This window comes from Camelus ferus, chromosome 4, assembly GCF_009834535.1.
Source record: "Camelus ferus isolate YT-003-E chromosome 4, BCGSAC_Cfer_1.0, whole genome shotgun sequence".
NCBI classification, from domain to species: domain Eukaryota; kingdom Metazoa; phylum Chordata; class Mammalia; order Artiodactyla; family Camelidae; genus Camelus; species Camelus ferus.
The window spans coordinates 2744034-2761152 of NC_045699.1; the positions used below are offsets into that span (position 1 = coordinate 2744034).

Sequence of the window (17119 nt, forward strand, 5' to 3'; positions counted from 1 at the left end):
ATGGCAGATAAGGGGAAAACAGGTTTTAAGGGTAACTCCTAGGTGCCAGTTACTCAGATGGGGGAGACTGGGAGAAGAACAATATGGGAGAAAGAATTCTATTTTGGACATATTAAGTTTATTTAGGAGAGAAATCTAAATCAGAAACATAAATTTGAGAATTAGTCACATGTAAATAGTATTTAAAACAGTAAATTGAATGAGACCACCTACAGAAATACAGAAAGAGAAGAGGGGGAAAGTGTCCAGGGCTAACCTCTGGGATGTGCCAATGCTTAGAGGCAGGTCGAGGAAACCACATTTATAGTAAATGCTGGGATTTGGACTCCGGCCAGTCTGACTTACTCTAGGGTTAGAATCTCCCACTGCATAAGATGGGTGGTTAAGAACCATTCAATGTTTCTGCACCTGGAAATAACATAACAAATGGCAGCTCAATCTGGCAGCTATCACCAAGTGCCGAAAAGCCTGGCAGTACTAGGTCAGAGGAGAAAACTCTCAATGCTATCCACACGATAATTAAGGAGGACTTACTTAACAGGCATTTTTATTTTTTTAAAGTCCAAGTGAAAATATCTTTATTGAGACAAATGGGAAAATTTATATTCTTATAACCTAGATTATCTACGATATTGAACACAGGAGTATCAACCAGAAAATTGGCACTGCTTTATAATAATTACTAAAGTAATATCTGGGCATACTAGGAAAGCAGGTAGTTAACAAACCTACCATCTTAACAATTTGTAAATGGAAAAGGAAATTATTAAATTATGCCTTATCAGTTATAAATTAAGGCTTAGATTTCAAACGTAGTGTAGGCAAAGATCATCTAAATCTGTGCTGTCCAGCATAGTAGCCACTAACTTTATGCAGCTCTTTAAGTATAAATTAAAATTAAATTAAGTCAAAAATTCAGTTCTGCAGGTGCATTAGCCACCTATCAAATGCTCAGCAGTTACATGTGGCTAGTGGTGATCTCATTGGACAGCACAAAATAGAACACTTCTATCATCACGGAAAGTTCAATTGGACAACATTAGATCCTCAATTTTCCTTTTAACTTTTTTCAAGGGGCCAATGGAAAGAGCAACTCAGAAGACCTCAGTTTTCCAGATCAGTCACTAACCGGCTGAGCAACTGTGTAAGCATCACTCAGCAGTGCTTCTAGAAATGAATGTGCATTTGAATCACCCAAGAATCTAGTTAAAATGCAGGTTCTAACTCAGTTAAGTCTTGAGATGGGGTTAAGATTCTGCACTTCTAACAAATTCTCAGGTGCTGCTCATACTGCTGGTCCAGAAATCATACTGTTAGTATCAAGGTCTTAGATCTCTCCGGGCCTCAGTTTCCTGAGCTGTCAAATGATGTACCTAGGGCAAGATAATGTCCTGAATCCTCTGTAAACACTAACATTTTATAGTTTTATGGTGGTACAGAATTAAATGCACACAGATTTCTCACGTTCTGCAACAGTAGTTTCTTCCCTGAAGTAAACATTAGGATTCTAACAAACAATTTCTGTGATACCATTTATTTTCCCACAAAAAGACGTATCAAATTTAAATGCAAATCAATGGGAAAATGTAATTTGCTATATAAACATTCAACTTCTGTACTTTTCAGAAATGGATTTAAAAGGCTGACAGGTACGTGAGACAAAGGGGTACATTATATTTTCCAAATATGCAGTTCATGGAAGAAAAAAAAACAATGGTAGACAAAGCCCACACCACTGTTAACTTTAAATGCATCAACTCCACATTAAAAGCAACTCCCAGGAAAAAGTCACCAGCGATAGTAACATTATTGTTTCTGTAAAGTCTCAGTCAGGGCTCTGAGCAATGAAACCAACTGAAACCCCCTCCCCGCTACCAGGCCTCAGGGTGACATTAACAACCCGCAAAATAGGCTGAAGGAGTGGACAATGCTACAAAGAACTACAAAGTTCAAGAGGGCAAGGTAAACAAAGAACGGGATAGCAGTGGTGAGGCTCAGGGTTTCATAAGGAAAAACCTCATAGAAAAGACAGGCTAAGATGTCCACATTGTTTACAAATTCTGAATTAAGCATGACAGCTAATTACCTATATTCTTAAAAAACAAAAAAACTGGAAATACATGTTCAACCTGTAAATGATAGGATGCTTTGAAACTCCACAATCCTTTTATATTTTTTATTTCCTTTAGTAAAAAATAAATTTTAAAGTTTGAATTAAATGTCATTAAAGTTCCTTTATAGAAGTCATGTAATATTCTTCCAAAATCTCTCTAAAGATTTAATTTACATTAATACACTTTAACGCCCACAAAACTCTTCAAATAAATCATTTTGAGAAGATAAGCATACAAATAAAAACGTGGGAGTGGGAAGGTTTTTATTCTTACTTTTAAAACAAACTGCTATTCTCAATCTTTTTTTCCCTCCGTAATCTTATTTTATGCCAACCTGATAAACAATGGCTTTCTACAATCAGTCAAAATTTTACTACCAAATTTCAACATTAAGTCCTAAATTTGGAACTGTACATTCAGATTATCTCAGAAAAAGATTGATGAAAAATCCTGCTTATAACAATACCTATTTCAAGCTGTCTTTATCAAAACAGCAAATTCCTACAGATCAGGAGAAAGCACGATGTATAATTCCATCAGAATGAAATACTCAGTAGGTTCAGAGCTGTATCTGATTAAATATTTCTGTGCTTTTGCAACTTATTTAAACTAATTTCTAGACATTATAAAGATAACTTTCACATTACCAATGAAAAAAAATTTAATTTCTATCCACACCATAAAAGTACTGTTCTTTGTAAATAATTGATAAGAAACCTCTCCCAATAATAATCAAGGAGCTGTTAGTATCAATTAAAAAAAATTTTTTAGTGTCAAATATTTAATTGCAGCAACCGGCCAGACATTAATTCTACCTTTCCTCCCAACAAATGTTACAAAATTCCACCTGCAGGATATGTGATATCCTTTTAAAATGCAATTTAAGAATCCATTATTTTTTTAGAAAAACTGTGGTTCCTCTATGAGAGAGAATTATAATGTAGACAGCAGCATTTTAGCCTTCCATTTAAAAAAAATACAGTGTATAAAATAAGGACCACGTAGCAGTCGGTGGGCAGGATGAGTCATCACCCAACTCAAAACGTGCAGCGCTCTAAGCTTCCTCCTACCCGACCCCACCCCCTTCAGCAATGTACCCTGAGTCAGCAAACCTGACTATTTTGTCAGTTGTGAATTCTCACGATGCTTAAATGAGCTTATGCAAAATGCTGCAACACTTTTAGTACCAGCACTTGTCATTAGAACATATGCTTTTCTATTGCAAAGTTAACTGATCTTCAAATCAATCTTCTCTGGATTCTTTCTTAATCACAGAAAGGTAGCAAACACTTTTAGTCCCCTTTTGCAAATAACAACTGCAAAATATGCTCAAATATAAAGGTTTTTATAAACCGTTCTCCACTTGCCAGAGGGTTTTTCTGAATGGTAATACTCAGGTGATTAAAATATGTCCTGCTCAAATCCAGCATATTTCCTAGATGACTACAATTACTGAATTTAGGACACCAACAAGCAATTTTACAAGTTTCACTAGGCAATTCTTACTAAGTGATGTAGAATATACATGTGAAAGGACCATATGCTCCTTGGCACACGGCAAGCCTTTCATAAACATGTTTGAACAATTACTCTTTAAAGAAATGTAAAGTTTCTCCCACCCGACTAGAAATTATATTTCAAACATTAAAATCTGACATTTCTAAGAAACTCTAGATGCAGTTCCCTTTCAGGGCCGAGCCCTGTTTGGACTCTACATTTTTCTAGTCAGATTACTTTCCATCTCAGTTTCCCAATGTTGAAAAGAGAGGATATGTCTAATTAGAACTTGAAAAAATAACAAGGCTAGAAGAAGAATCAAGCAATCAGAAAACCACTGAAGCTGTTTTCACTCCATCTTGTCTCCTGTTCATTTTTCTTGCTCTCAACAAATCATCTTGTATCCTTAAAAAAAAAAAAAGTTAATACGAAGATTGAATTTTAGCATTTCTTGCATTGAAGGAAAGAACATGAATTTTGCTGCAAATGCAGCAGGCTTCTAATTCCACCTCACCAGCTTCCCTTTCCTGAACCTTTTCCAATGAGCAAGCAAAAGAAAAAATAACAGGAAAGGAATCAGAAAGATCCTGCTTCACAGCGCTCCCACACAACACCAGAGACAATCGAGTCTCACTAAGTCAGGGAATGAAAGGTAGCCGAGGCACCTTTACTTTTCAAAGCGCCTCACCAAGTCAGGGGAAAGTGCCCCCTGTTAGTAAACTGACAAAACAAGTTTTCGTTTGGGGGCTTTCACAGACCCCTGCCAAAGTCCCAGATGCAGTCAAGCAAGGCTGCAGTAGAAGCGGGTAGGAAATTAGGAATTCCGATTCGGACCACTTTTCTGTACCGGATTCATGGCTAGACTCAGCCCGGGCGGAGGACCTCAGGACTCTGAGCGGAGCCGGGGGAGCCGGAGACCCTGCCCGGACGGAGTCGGCGGAGGCCGTGTCACCCGAGTGGGATGGGGGAGGAGACGTGGGAGCATTTGGAAAGGCAGCGTGCCAGGAAGGCGAGGCTCCGCGCCACCTCAGGCTCCCCGGCCGGGCCCGCCCTCCCGGCCACCGCCCCCCTGTACGCCGGCCCGGCCGGGATCCGAACCCGCGGAGCCGGGCGTAGGCGGTCCCCGGGCAGGCGGCCTGCGAGGGGAGCGCCGGGTGGGAGGGGCGCGCCGGGTTGGGGGGGGGAGGGCGCGCGGCCCGCTCCGCCAGTCCCATGTGGAGACGCCGGCCCGCCGCCGCCGCCGCCGCCGCCCGCCGGCCCGCCGCGCGCGGGCACGCGCCGGCCAGGGCGCATAGGAATTCTAATTACAGTTAACAAGCTTGATTTATTATAAAACACTGCATAGAACAATTGAAGAATATATATTCTTCTGTGGTCTGCATGGAACAATTTTAAATTGTTCACCTAACGATGCCTTATGGTTACATAAAGCCTTTTATGTGGACGTTCCTATCATTATTCATAATAGCTTAAAACTAGATACACTCCAAATGTCATCTACAGGTAAAAGGACAAGCAGAAGTGGTATATTCATACCATGGAATACTATTTAACAGTAAAAAACAGCAAATTATGGATACATGCATTAAAGAGATAAATCTGAGAAATAGTATGCTGCTGAACAAAGCCATTCACATAAGTCTGTATGTTGTATGATCACATTCACATAAAAGTTTTAGAAGAGACAAGACCATGTGGTACGAAAACAGATCAGTGGTTGCCTGAAGCTGGGGGTAGGAGAAAGGATTGGCTACAAATATACAGTGGGGAACGTTTAGGTGAGAAAGGACAGTCCGAAAAGGTGACATATTGTATGATTCTAACAACATGGTATTTCGGAAAAGGAAAAGGTGTGGTGACTGTGAGATCACTGTTACCAGGAACCCAGGCGCATGGAGGAGGGATGGACAGGTGAAGCACACGCAGGGCGTTTTAGGATAGGGGAACTATTCCTCATGAGATTGTTATGGGGATACGTGACATTATGCATTTTTCAAAATCCACAGAACTGTACAACACAGATTGAACCTTAATGTATACTATGGATTTCAGTAAGTAATAATGTACTGATGTTGGTTCATTAATTGTAGCAAATGCAAGATAGGATAATAAGGGAAGTTGAGTGCAGGGTAGGGTGTTCAGTTTATGGGGCTGAGTATATGGAACTCTGTACTAACTGCTCAGTTTTTCTGCAAATCTGAAACTGTACTAAAAAATAAATGCCCTAATTGTCCTCAGGTTTTTAGTTTTCTAATAACAACTACAAAATAAAAGATAATTTCAGATCTGTCAGGCATCTTTATTCTCCCATGTCCAAAGAATAAACATAAATATATATTTCCTTTCCACTACCACCAAGTCTGTCTTACTTTCCTTCATAGCCAATATTCTTAAAATAACTGACTATATTCAGTGTTCCTATTTCCTCCTCTCTATGCCCTCTGATTCCACATGTTCTCAAAGAAGCCAACAATCTCTTTCCAATGGATATTTTTCAATGATAATCTCATTTTAACTTATGTAGCATTTTGAGTTTTCCCCAGTACTTTGAGGGATAACTAAAATAGAATAAAATGCAAATCCCTACCAATAGCATTTTCATTTTGTAGTCACATAATCACAACTGTCCTAGTCAAGGTTTAGAACCTTTCCACCTCACCAGAATGCTGCCTCTTGTCCTTTTCCAACTAACCTCTTTTCCCAGAAGTCTGATTTCTATCACCAACAGTTTTGTCTGTTGTAGAATTTCATATAAATGAGTCATATTGTATGTATTCTTTCATGTCTAGCTTCTTTCACACAACTACCGACTTCTAAAGAGTCACTAATGTGTTGGAAACTATTCGTAGTTTATTCCTTTTCACTGTTTAGTAGTGTTCCATTGCTGCAATTTGTTTACCTGTTTTCCTGTTGATGAATATTTGGGTTGCTTCCAGTCTTTCATGAACAAAACTGCCATAAGCATTCTAGTACAAACCTTTTTGTGACCATACACACTCAATTTGGGGGGGGGTGTATGTTTTGGGGTGGCTGTACTATTTTACACAGGCCCAGCAATATATGAGGTATCCTCACCAACACTTGATTTTGTAAATCTTTTATTTTTAATAAAACATGTTTTATTTTTTAATATGTAGAGGTATGTAATTATGGTTTCAATTTTTATTTCCCTGATGAAAATGATCTATGCACCTTCTGTACTTTTATTGACTTGACCAATTAGTTTCTGTTGCAAAATGCAGATTCACCTACATTATGTATTTAATTGGGTTTTTAATCTTTTTATTATCACTTAAGAATGAATTACTATTCATTACAAATGAGTTATTTATTTACTCCATATATGAGTACTTTGTGAGAAAATATTGTAAATATTTTCTCCAAGTCTGTGGCTTATTTATTTAATTAATTATGCCTAATGATTAAAACATCTAGCTTTGCTAAAATCAATTTACCATTAACATTTTTATTTTTTGGGTTAGTGCTTTTTGTTTCCTGTCTAAATAATCCTTGCTTTCCCTGGAGTCATAACTTTTTGCCTTTATGTTTTCTTCTAGTGATTTGGCATTCATATTTAGATCTATTATAGGTCTCAAATTAGTTTTCATACATGGTGTGAAGTACCTATAAAAGTTTTGGGTTTTATGGATATTCAGTTGCCCCAACACCAATTTTTATAAGAATTTTTCTTTCCCTATTAAATTATATTGGCACCTTTGTAAAAAATATTAAGTGACTGTGTGCATGTAGATTTACACCATATTTTGTTCTATTGATCTATTTGTTTATCCTTAGGCCAATATAACACTGTCTTAATTATTCTAACATTGGAATAAGTTTCTAAATCTGGCTCTGTAAACTCTCCAAATTTCTTTATTCTTGGTACTACTTACTGACTTGAACTCTAATACTAACATAGCTAAAGTGATGTTTTTTATGATTGTTTTTTCAATCCTTTTATTTCCAACTTCTCTGCATCCTTATTTTTAATGGTTTAATATCAGACTGCATTATAAAACAAGACCCAGCTATCAGTTGTCTTGTTGGGTCTAATATTTAAGCCCAAGCTGACATTTGCTGCATTGTAAGTGGAATTTTTATTCTATCAATATTTATATGATTATTGATATGGCTGACTCATGTCTTACAACTTATTTTTGTTTGTCCTCTTTTTCCTTTGCTCCACATTTCATGGCTTCTTATGTATTATTTTTGTAGTATTCCATTGTATCTATTCTATCGGCCTTTTCATTGTGTGTTACTTTTTACTAGTGACTTACAGATTACCATATCCATCCTTAATTCACAGTGTACCTTGAATCAGTACTGTACCGCTTCACAAACAGGAGTCAATAACAAATCCCTGACTGGGTTGCTGTGATGATTAAATAAGATATGTAAAAGCTCTTGGTGCACTGTCTGCACAGAAGTCGTCCCTTTTTCTCTGTGCGGAGGACTAGCTTCACTTTAGCTGCAGTCGACGAGTTGTCTTGGGATCAGCCTGCGCTCACAAAATCTGAAAGAGAATATCAAAAAGAAAAGGTTTGAATTTGGAAATTAACAGACCTGGGTTCAAATGCTAGTTCTAGCATTCTTGGACTGGCCCTGAACAAATCACTAATCCTAGGGTATTTACCTGTAAAAGGAGGGTAACACAACTTTCAATTCTAGGCTTTTCTGGAGAGTAAAATTTATATACATAAAATTATGCATGTGTGTCTGTGTATGTGTGTGTACTTATATGCGCACAGAAACGTACACATATATATAAAGTGCTTAATAAGTATGAATTATCATTACCACTGCTGAGTGCACCCTCAGGAACTACTCCATTTGGATATTTCTTTATGTCACCTGTGTGCAGGGCTTATTTTGATGACATTATTGACTGGAATGACAACCCTTGAGAACAACTTCCTAAAAGACACAAATTGGACAGACTGTCCTTTCCTATTTAGTCAATCCTAATCCACATCCCCTCTGAGGGATGCCACCCCCCTGCTTCTCCTCTTACCCCCCCCCCCCCAAGAAGCAGCATGGTGGGGAGCACAGTGCAGAAGTCCTTTGTCTCAGGCTGCCCCTCCTCTACTGCGTGGCCATGGACAGGTCAGCAGAGGGAGCTCGTGGGCTGGGACCACTCTTTTCTCCTGCCTGTTCTGTCCTCCTAAGGAACTCCTCTCCAGTACCGGTTGTCTCCTTTCATTTTTGGAGCCACTTTTTGGAGAACAGGAAAGAGACAAGGCCAGCCCTTGCTGCAGACAGAGAAAGTACTATATTCATGTTGCAGTGGAGAAGGCTCCAAAGTCACATGTCCCACCTTTGTACCCTGCCATGAAGTGCCTCTGAAGGCAGGTAGGCATATGCATTCTTATGTCAAGCACCTGGGGTAAGTAAATAAACACAGTACACACTATAGAAAGTTGGTATGATTTACAGCAGCCTTGGATATCCACTTGCCTGAAAATATCACCTTTACCAGAACTAAATGCTGCCTAAAATTCCATCCTTAGAGAGTCAATCCTTTGGCTTAAATGGAGAGCATGGAAGTTCCCTGATAGGATGCAGAGGAGGAAGAAATAGCATATTACTATTAGTATTCACTCATATTTTAAGCAACTAGTTATTTAAACCTTCTTTGAGGTTCCAAATAAACCTTAAACTCAGACCATTGATTTCAAAATTACAGGTTTGCGGGAGAAAGGCAATGTAACAAGAATATCACAATGGTGAGACCTTTGACATCTGTCAGATGAGACAGACTGCTAAAGGAAAAATGCCAGGCATCTGTCAGCTATATTTACAAAACTGGCCCCAGAGGGAAGGGAAAGTGAAGAGGATATGCTGCAAGAGTTTGTAATCACTAGAACATTGGAGGGGAGATGGGGGACCAGGAAAGGAAAACTGTGAGAGGGTAAACTGGAGCCTTCTGGCCACTGTGGGATGATTGTACCACCCACCCTCCCTCTGAGCTGTGACCTTCCCAGAACCCTGTAATTTATACCATTTTAACAACAGTACCACATTTATATACCTCCCTCCAAGATGCAGGCTCCAAGGCAAATTCCAAGAGCAGGGCAGTCATCAAAATGCACACCAGGTGTCCACACGCAACTCTCTCTGATCAGAAGAACTCAGAGGGCAATTTACACCAGTAACAGAAAGAAGGAAGAAAGACATCCTAGACATTCTAGAAGTAATTCCTCCTCAAGTCACTCACTCCACTCCTTAGGGAAAAACATGAACAGAATGCCAGATCCACCATTGATGATAAGAAGTGGGGTCTCCAATGGGCTAAAATTACGTCCTTAAATCTGTGAACCTCCTCTCGGAGAGCTTTGTGTGTGGCCTCCTATTCCTTGAGTCGACAGATTATTATGCTATGTTATTAGATTAGCGTTTAAGACAACTAATGTTGGTATATGGACATCTCTCACCTCTCTGGGCATCGATTTCTATATCTGTCAAACAACAGCTCTAAAGTCCCTTTCAGTCTCACTGTTTTTAACTCACCTAAGACTATTAACTCTTAAAAGTCCCCAGGCAAAACACATGCCCTACACTCAGAACACAGATAAACCTGCCCCAGCCCTCCACCAGGGGTTTCCTTCTCTATTTTCTTTAGATTAACCTGTATTTGTATTTATAGCTATATTCATATGTACAGAGATATATAAATAAATAAATAAATAAAAAATAATAAATATATATAAAACTGCATTCACATTTGTACCTACATACAAATTCTTATTCCTATTTTCACGCTCACACCAGAATCATCAATTTACTTGCAGGGCCCATTTAACTCAATATCTTTTTCTCTTCCCTGTTCCCAACCTTTTGTCCTTTCCTTAAAGGCAGGATAGTCTCTGCCCAAGGCTTAAACTGATAATTTTCTCTTTAGCAGAGGAACCTGGAGAGTCAGGTGCCTCACATGAGATTAGCTGTTAAAGGGTTAGAAGTCCCCTTTTGATCACAGGAGCTGATATCTTGCCACCCGCCACCTCCCGGGGACCACTAGATACAAGTTCCCTTGGTAATTGCTGTAGGGGCAACAGGATTTCATGGGAGATGAAATTATTTACCTGGGATACATCAATACCCTTGTCAAAAGGGTTTCATATAAATTCAACGAAGCAAAGGTGACTTTTTCTTTCTGTTTCCTTTTCAGATCCTTCTGTGCTCACAGCCAGCTTGACTTTGATAAAGATCTTTATCTATATACATATACCTCTATAGGTGTGTGTATGAATGTGTGCCTGTGTGTGTGTGACTGTGTGAGAGTGTGTGCCTGTGTATGTGTGTGTGAATGTGAGTGTGTAATTGTGTATGAGGGCAGAATACAGTGTCTGCTGTGTGTTTCTGAATGTGTGAGTAGATTTTTCTGGCCCAGAAATGCATCTCAAATGTGCTGTTGCTGGTGTGGGATGCCTCAGCTCCAGCCAGTGAATGAGGAGGAGGAGGAGGAGGAGGACCAGGAGGATGAGAAGGAGGTGGCAGCAGGGAGCAAGCGAGTGCCCAGGGTGAATCAATGTAAACCCCCTCACGAAGCCAGGAAAACACTTCAGCCAGGGCCAAATAGCATTGGTTATTTTCCTTCACTTCCCTCACTGCTGTGAATTTATTTATTATTTTCCATCTCCGACCCCGACACCCCGGAGTGAGCTCTGGAGGGAGGGAGGAGGAGGGGAAAAAGGAATCAACACATCGGAGAAGTCCCTTCCAAGAGTCACCCCTTCCCCTCCCCACATCGTGCTGCTTGGTGGCTGTGGTTTGACTCCCATCCCTGCTTCCAGCTGAGGTGGTCCTGGCTGTCACCCTGAAATGAACCCCCAGCTCTCCTCCGTCTGCCATGGCCACCCTTAATGCATCCTCAACCTCCGGCATCACCCCGTCCCATGGGCACAATGCCCCGTCCCCGCCTCCGGACACCTCCTCCCCCAGCACCCCCTCAGACCCTGTCACCACAGATCCTGCTGCCCTCTCCACCTCTGAGAGCATGAGGGCCTCAGAGCTGGGGGCCTTCCCCTGGAGGCAGGCTGTGGCCTCATCCAACCAAAGGAGACAGGGGGCGCCAAGAAGAGCCTGGCTGTGGGGGCTTCCCATCAAAGGACCTGAGGTTGGAAGAGGACAAGGAGCAGGAGGAAGGAGGAGGGCTCCCTCCTGTGGACCTCAGCGAACACTTATTCTTCACAGCTGGAGGTGAGGCCTGCCTGGTGGCCAAGCCGTCCCTGCTAGATGACAGTGAACTCCTGTTACCAAAGGGCTTCCCCTGGGGTGAGGCAGGCATCAAGAAAGAGCCTAGCCCACCCCTCCTTCCCACCCACCCCCTGCACACCTCACTGCCCTTCACATCCAACATGGCTTTGACCCAATCCAAGGCTTTAGCTCTTCTGACCAAATTCTGTCCCAAGATACCTCATCACCATCTCCAGCCACCTGTAAGGGAAGGGATGGAGCCTTCTGGAGCTACCAGCTGGTCCCATACCCACCTGGAGATCCCAAAGATGGCCCCATGGGGAGCAGGGGAGGAGACCCCAGGGTGCTCTTCTGGCTCTCTTCCTGTGCCACCTGGGTTTCAGGAGGCCCCAGGCCTTTGTGGGCCACACACAGTCTCATGGGGTGACACTAGCCCCCGCTCAACACCAGGGCCTGCTGGGCAACCCAGCCACATTCCGGGATGGGGTGAGGGCTACATGGCCCTCCTAAGCTTTCTGGAACCAAGATCGCCTGCTTGTCTCCCTTTAGAAATACCCCTTAATGACAGCAGCCCTGGGAACATGGAGGTGAATGCAGCCCAGACCAAGGATGGTCCCCCTCAGGCCCTGTGGAAGAAGTCCTGGCCCTCAGCCCATCCTCCGCTCCAACCACCCCAGCCACCTGGGACCCCAGCCCAACCCAAGGCAAAGAATTGCCTATGGCAGCAGGTTGAGGCAGGGCCAGATTCGTTCCCCCAGGGGCACCAAAGCTCAACCAAAGCTCACTCACTTCCAAGGAAGGGGGCACTCTCCCTGCCCCTGTGGGCTCCCCCGAAGACCCTGGTAACCCACCCCAGCCCTCTCGCCTAGCCGACCACTATACCCCTGCCCTAGCAACCTTCCAGGGCCTCAGTCTGTCAAGCCATGTCCCTGCTACGCTCATGCAACTCCTGCAAGATGCTCAAGTGTCCCAAGTGCAACTGGCACCACAAGTCCAGCAGACCCTGGAAGTGCCTGTGCGGGAGAAGCAGCCCGAGGGCAGCAGACCCGCAGCTGCTGCGGCGCTGCTCCCTCCCACCTCCATCGCGCCCAGGGAGGGAGCTGCAACCACAGCTACACTCCCCACTGCTGCGATGTCTGCAGCTACTCCACCTCCACCAAGGGCAGCCTCACATCCACACGCAGTCCGACTAGCACCTGGCCCACCTGCAGGGCTTCCAGGCGGGCCTGAGGGGGGGACAGGAGAGCCCCCCAGAGGCAGTGCTCCCACCCTCCTCGGGACCAGGAGCCCAAGGCCAAATAGTCATGGCAGTACCAGGTGTGCAGCTATGAGACCATCTCCCGTAACCTGCGCATCCACATGACCTCAGAGAAGCACATGCAGAATGTTCTCATGCCGCATCAGGGGCTGCCTCTGGGACTGCTGCCGGGGCTGGTGGGGCCAGGACCCCCGCCCCAGGCCGGGGCTGCGCCCACCCCCCTACCCGGGAACTCTTCCAGTATTTCAGACCGCAGGCCCTAGGGCAGCTTCAGGCTTCCTTGCCTGGCCCCGGACTGAGGCCAGACAAGCCCCTGGAAGCGCAGCTGCTTCTCAATGGCTTCCACCACCTTGGAGCACCTGCCTGCAAGGTCCCCACACCTGCCCTGGCATCTCCCCACCCCTGGATGCCCACCTGCCTCCAAGTCAGCTCCTAGGTTCCTTGTCTGATGGGCTGCCCACCTCGCTGCCCCTAGATGACAGCCCATCCCCGAAGGTGTTCTGCTGCCTCGTGTGCCAGGCCTTCAGCACAGACGGCCTGGAGCTGCTGCTCTGCCACTGCAGTGTCGGTGGGAGCCTCCTGGGGGCCGAGTGGAAGAAGGTGGCCGGTGACACCCACCGCTGCAAGCTCTGCTGCTATGGCACCCAGCTCAAGGCCAACCTCCAGCTCCACCTGAAGACCGACAAACATGCTCAGAAGTACCAGGTGGCGGCCCACCTGAGGGAGGGGGTGGGGCCATTGGCACCCCCTCCCCAGTGCCTCTGAGAGATGGGGCTCTCTATGGGTCTGTCCAACCCCCCTGCACCTGCACTGCAACATCAGTGACTGAGTCCAACAGCAAGAAGATGCAGCTGCATGCCTGGGGTGAAGCCCATGAAGAAAACAGCCAGATCTGTAAGTTTCTGCTGGAGATGGGAGTGGCAGCAGTGGGGGGCAGAGCTGGGGCTGTTCCGCGGCCTGCTGTGTGCCTGGGAGACGCCTCCCTGCCTGGCGGTGCTGCAGCACCTGTGCCCACCAGACCCACAGCGACAGCCAGGCCCAGCGGCATCTGCAGCTGCTACTGAGCGGCCCAACGGCCAGTGAGGTGTTCTCGGCTCCTCAGGGCACCCTGAGATTCAGCCATGGGCGGCTCCAGGTTCCTGGGAAGGCTCCCATCATCCCCTCAGCTGAGCCACCCACCCCTGAGAAAGATGCCCAGAGTAAGATCGAACAGTTGGCTTCTGAAGGAGCAGAGAACAAGACCGGCCCTCCTGGAGACAGCAGCAACTAGACCATGATGTTCTGCTGTCCCTACTGCAGTCTCCTGAGCCCAGAGCGCCACCAGGTGGGGGCCCACGCCCCCTCCCGGCATGCAGTGCGGCCCAGGCACCGCTGCCCGCTGTGCCGGGAGCTGCCCGTGCAGCGGCCCGCCCTCCGCTTCCACCTCAGCCGCCTGCACAGCGTGGTGCCCGAGTGTGTTGAGAAGCTGCTGCTTGTGGCCACAACTGTAGAAATGACCTTGACAGTCAAAGGGCTGCCTGGGTGATGGCCCTGAGCCTCCTGCTTCTGGGCCAGAGCCCACACCCAGCAGAAACCAAGCAGCAGAAGGCCCTCACCTGACCCCGAAGCCAGTCCTGATCCTCTTCGTGAGCCTCCCCCGCCCTCAGCCGAGGCCCCCAACAAGCCCACGGGAAGCCCAGGCCAGCCGTGTTCTCCAGCCCCTTCTCCAGCCCCTCTGCCTGAGGCCCAAGCTGACGAAGTGGCTCCTCCACACACCATGACTGAGGAGGAAGAGGAGGCTGGTGGGGAGCCCCTCCCCGCAGAGCCAGCTCCGGCTGACTCTCACCAGCCTCTGACCTATGGGAAGAACACCAGCTTTGCCTGGGACAAGTTTCTTGACCCTGCCCGGCCCTGTAAGTGCACTGTGTATAAGGAGTCCTTCACGCAGAACATCCTCCTGGTCCATTATAACCCAGTCTCCCACCTGCACAAGATGAGGAAGGCTGTCATTGACCCCTCCAGCCCTGCCAGGGGAGAAGCCGGCACTGCGCCCACCACCGCCAGGGCCACAGACAAGCCCTTTAAGTGCACGGTCTGCCGGGTCTCCTGCAACCAGAGCTCCACCCTGGAGATCCACATGCGCTCCGTCTTGCACCAGACTCGCTCGAGGGGAGCCAAGGCTGAGGCGCCAGAGCGTGGCCTGGAAGAGCCCAGGGAAGGTGAGACTTGGGGGTAGGTGGGCACTGAGAAGAAGGGCCCTGACCCTGGAGGCTTCATGTCTGGATTACCCTTCCTGTCCCCTCCCAAAAATTATTTTAAAAAGAAAAAAATGTGTGCTGTTGCTCCCTTCTGCTCTAACCAGCCAGGCGATGTTCTCCTGTCAATCACCACCAGTGTACACACGCAAAGAAAATATTTGCTTTCCAAGGGATTGTTGGCAAAGGAAGGTCATGAGACGCTAGTGCTGGTTTGTACCCTTTTATGGCATCATAATACAAAGTCATATCATGAAAGATCCCTGAAGTCTTCACTATGTCTTTAAATGGGACCACTTGTCACATAGCCTGAAGTTATAGGACATTAGCTGATGATACCTGCCGAGTCCTGTTTTGTTTTGTTTTGTTTTTTGAGAATAAAAAGGGAAAGGTAACTTATGTTGTTTCCTTTACTTTGTCTAAGTTCTTTCACCTAACTCTCCCTTTTGAAAATGTTCATATTCCTACTGCCACCTTAATCTAAGCCCACTTATCCGCCTGCCTCTTTGCTAGCCCCTCTTTCTTCCAGCTTCCCTCTAATTGAAAACATGATAGCATAATGTTCTAAAATAGCACCGAGTCCCCACAGAACAACATACATTCTCTCTTCCAAAGACTGAAGGGTTTTCTGGGATGTTCAGTGCTGACATTGAGAGTGGGCAAATGGGTAAGTTTGGGGGACCCAAGCCCTCCATCAGAATGTTTCCCTGTTGTTTCTGAGGATCATCAAAAGGACATTTGCTTGCTCCCTATGTTCAACCAGCTTCTTAACCACCATCATCAGTTGACTCTGCCCTAAACTGCTCTTTTCTCTGAGTCTCGTGCATGTAGTTCATCTTCTCACAACAGTGTTATCTCTCTTCCTAGGTTCACTGCGGGGTTTCACCACAGTTAATAACAGAGCATTAAGGCCCTAAACTTTCTATCTGATGCTCTTCTTTGCTGTCAAATTCCTTCTGTAGGAGAGATAAAAACCCTTGCCCTCCAACACCAACAGAGAATCAAAAACCCTCCCCATGTGTAGAGGTTCAGATTTCAACATGGAGAAGTCCTTTATAAAAAGAAAACTTAACATTCCAGTTGAATTATTCATACTTGGCACCAATCCACCATTTAGAATCTTGACTATGAATAATGAATAAAATATTTGTTCTGTATTGAATGACCATACAGTTATTCCAGGAGCTATTTCCAAAACAAAAAGATGCATTTCAAAGTGATTTGCTTTCTTTATCCGCAGAAACTACTAGAAAAATTTAAATTTAGTCTTCCTTTAAAAATTTTTTTTTAATTCAGTGTTTTTTTCTTTTAATTGAGGTATACTCAGTTTACAATGCTGTGGCAATTTCTGGTGTACAGCACAATTCTTCAGTCATATATGAATATACATATATTCATTTTCATATTCTTTTTCACCATGAGAAAGAATATTGAAGACATTGAATATATTTCCCTAAATTTAGTCTTCTTGAAAAGTTATTTCTAAATACTTCAATACAAATACTTGCTCTATATGAATATGAATATATATATATTTCTATTATAAATATATGTGGTTTTTGCCATCTCTTTCCATATAGTGGACATAATAGAGATTGCATGAGTATATGTAATTTTGTGTTTTCTCCCTATTTTTTTCCTACTCCACTTTTCCCCATTTATTTTGCCAGGTTTCCAACTAACTCTCTCAGCTATGAGAGGACACAGAACAAAGCAAGAGAACAAAATAAATTAACTTTTCACTGTCAAATTTCAAATATATATTTGAAATTCACCAAAAAAATTTGAACTGTCCATACTTTTAAAAACTGAAGTATAGT

At 44.4% G+C, this 17119-nt stretch overlaps 2 pseudogenes; one reads left to right on the forward strand and one right to left on the reverse strand.

Annotated features, from left to right (window-relative positions):
* Positions 1 to 4921: 4921 nt before the first annotated feature.
* LOC116663346 overlaps positions 4922 to 17119 on the reverse strand; it is a 39721-nt pseudogene continuing 27523 nt past the window's right edge.
* Positions 10914 to 15778, forward strand: LOC102515583 (annotated as a pseudogene).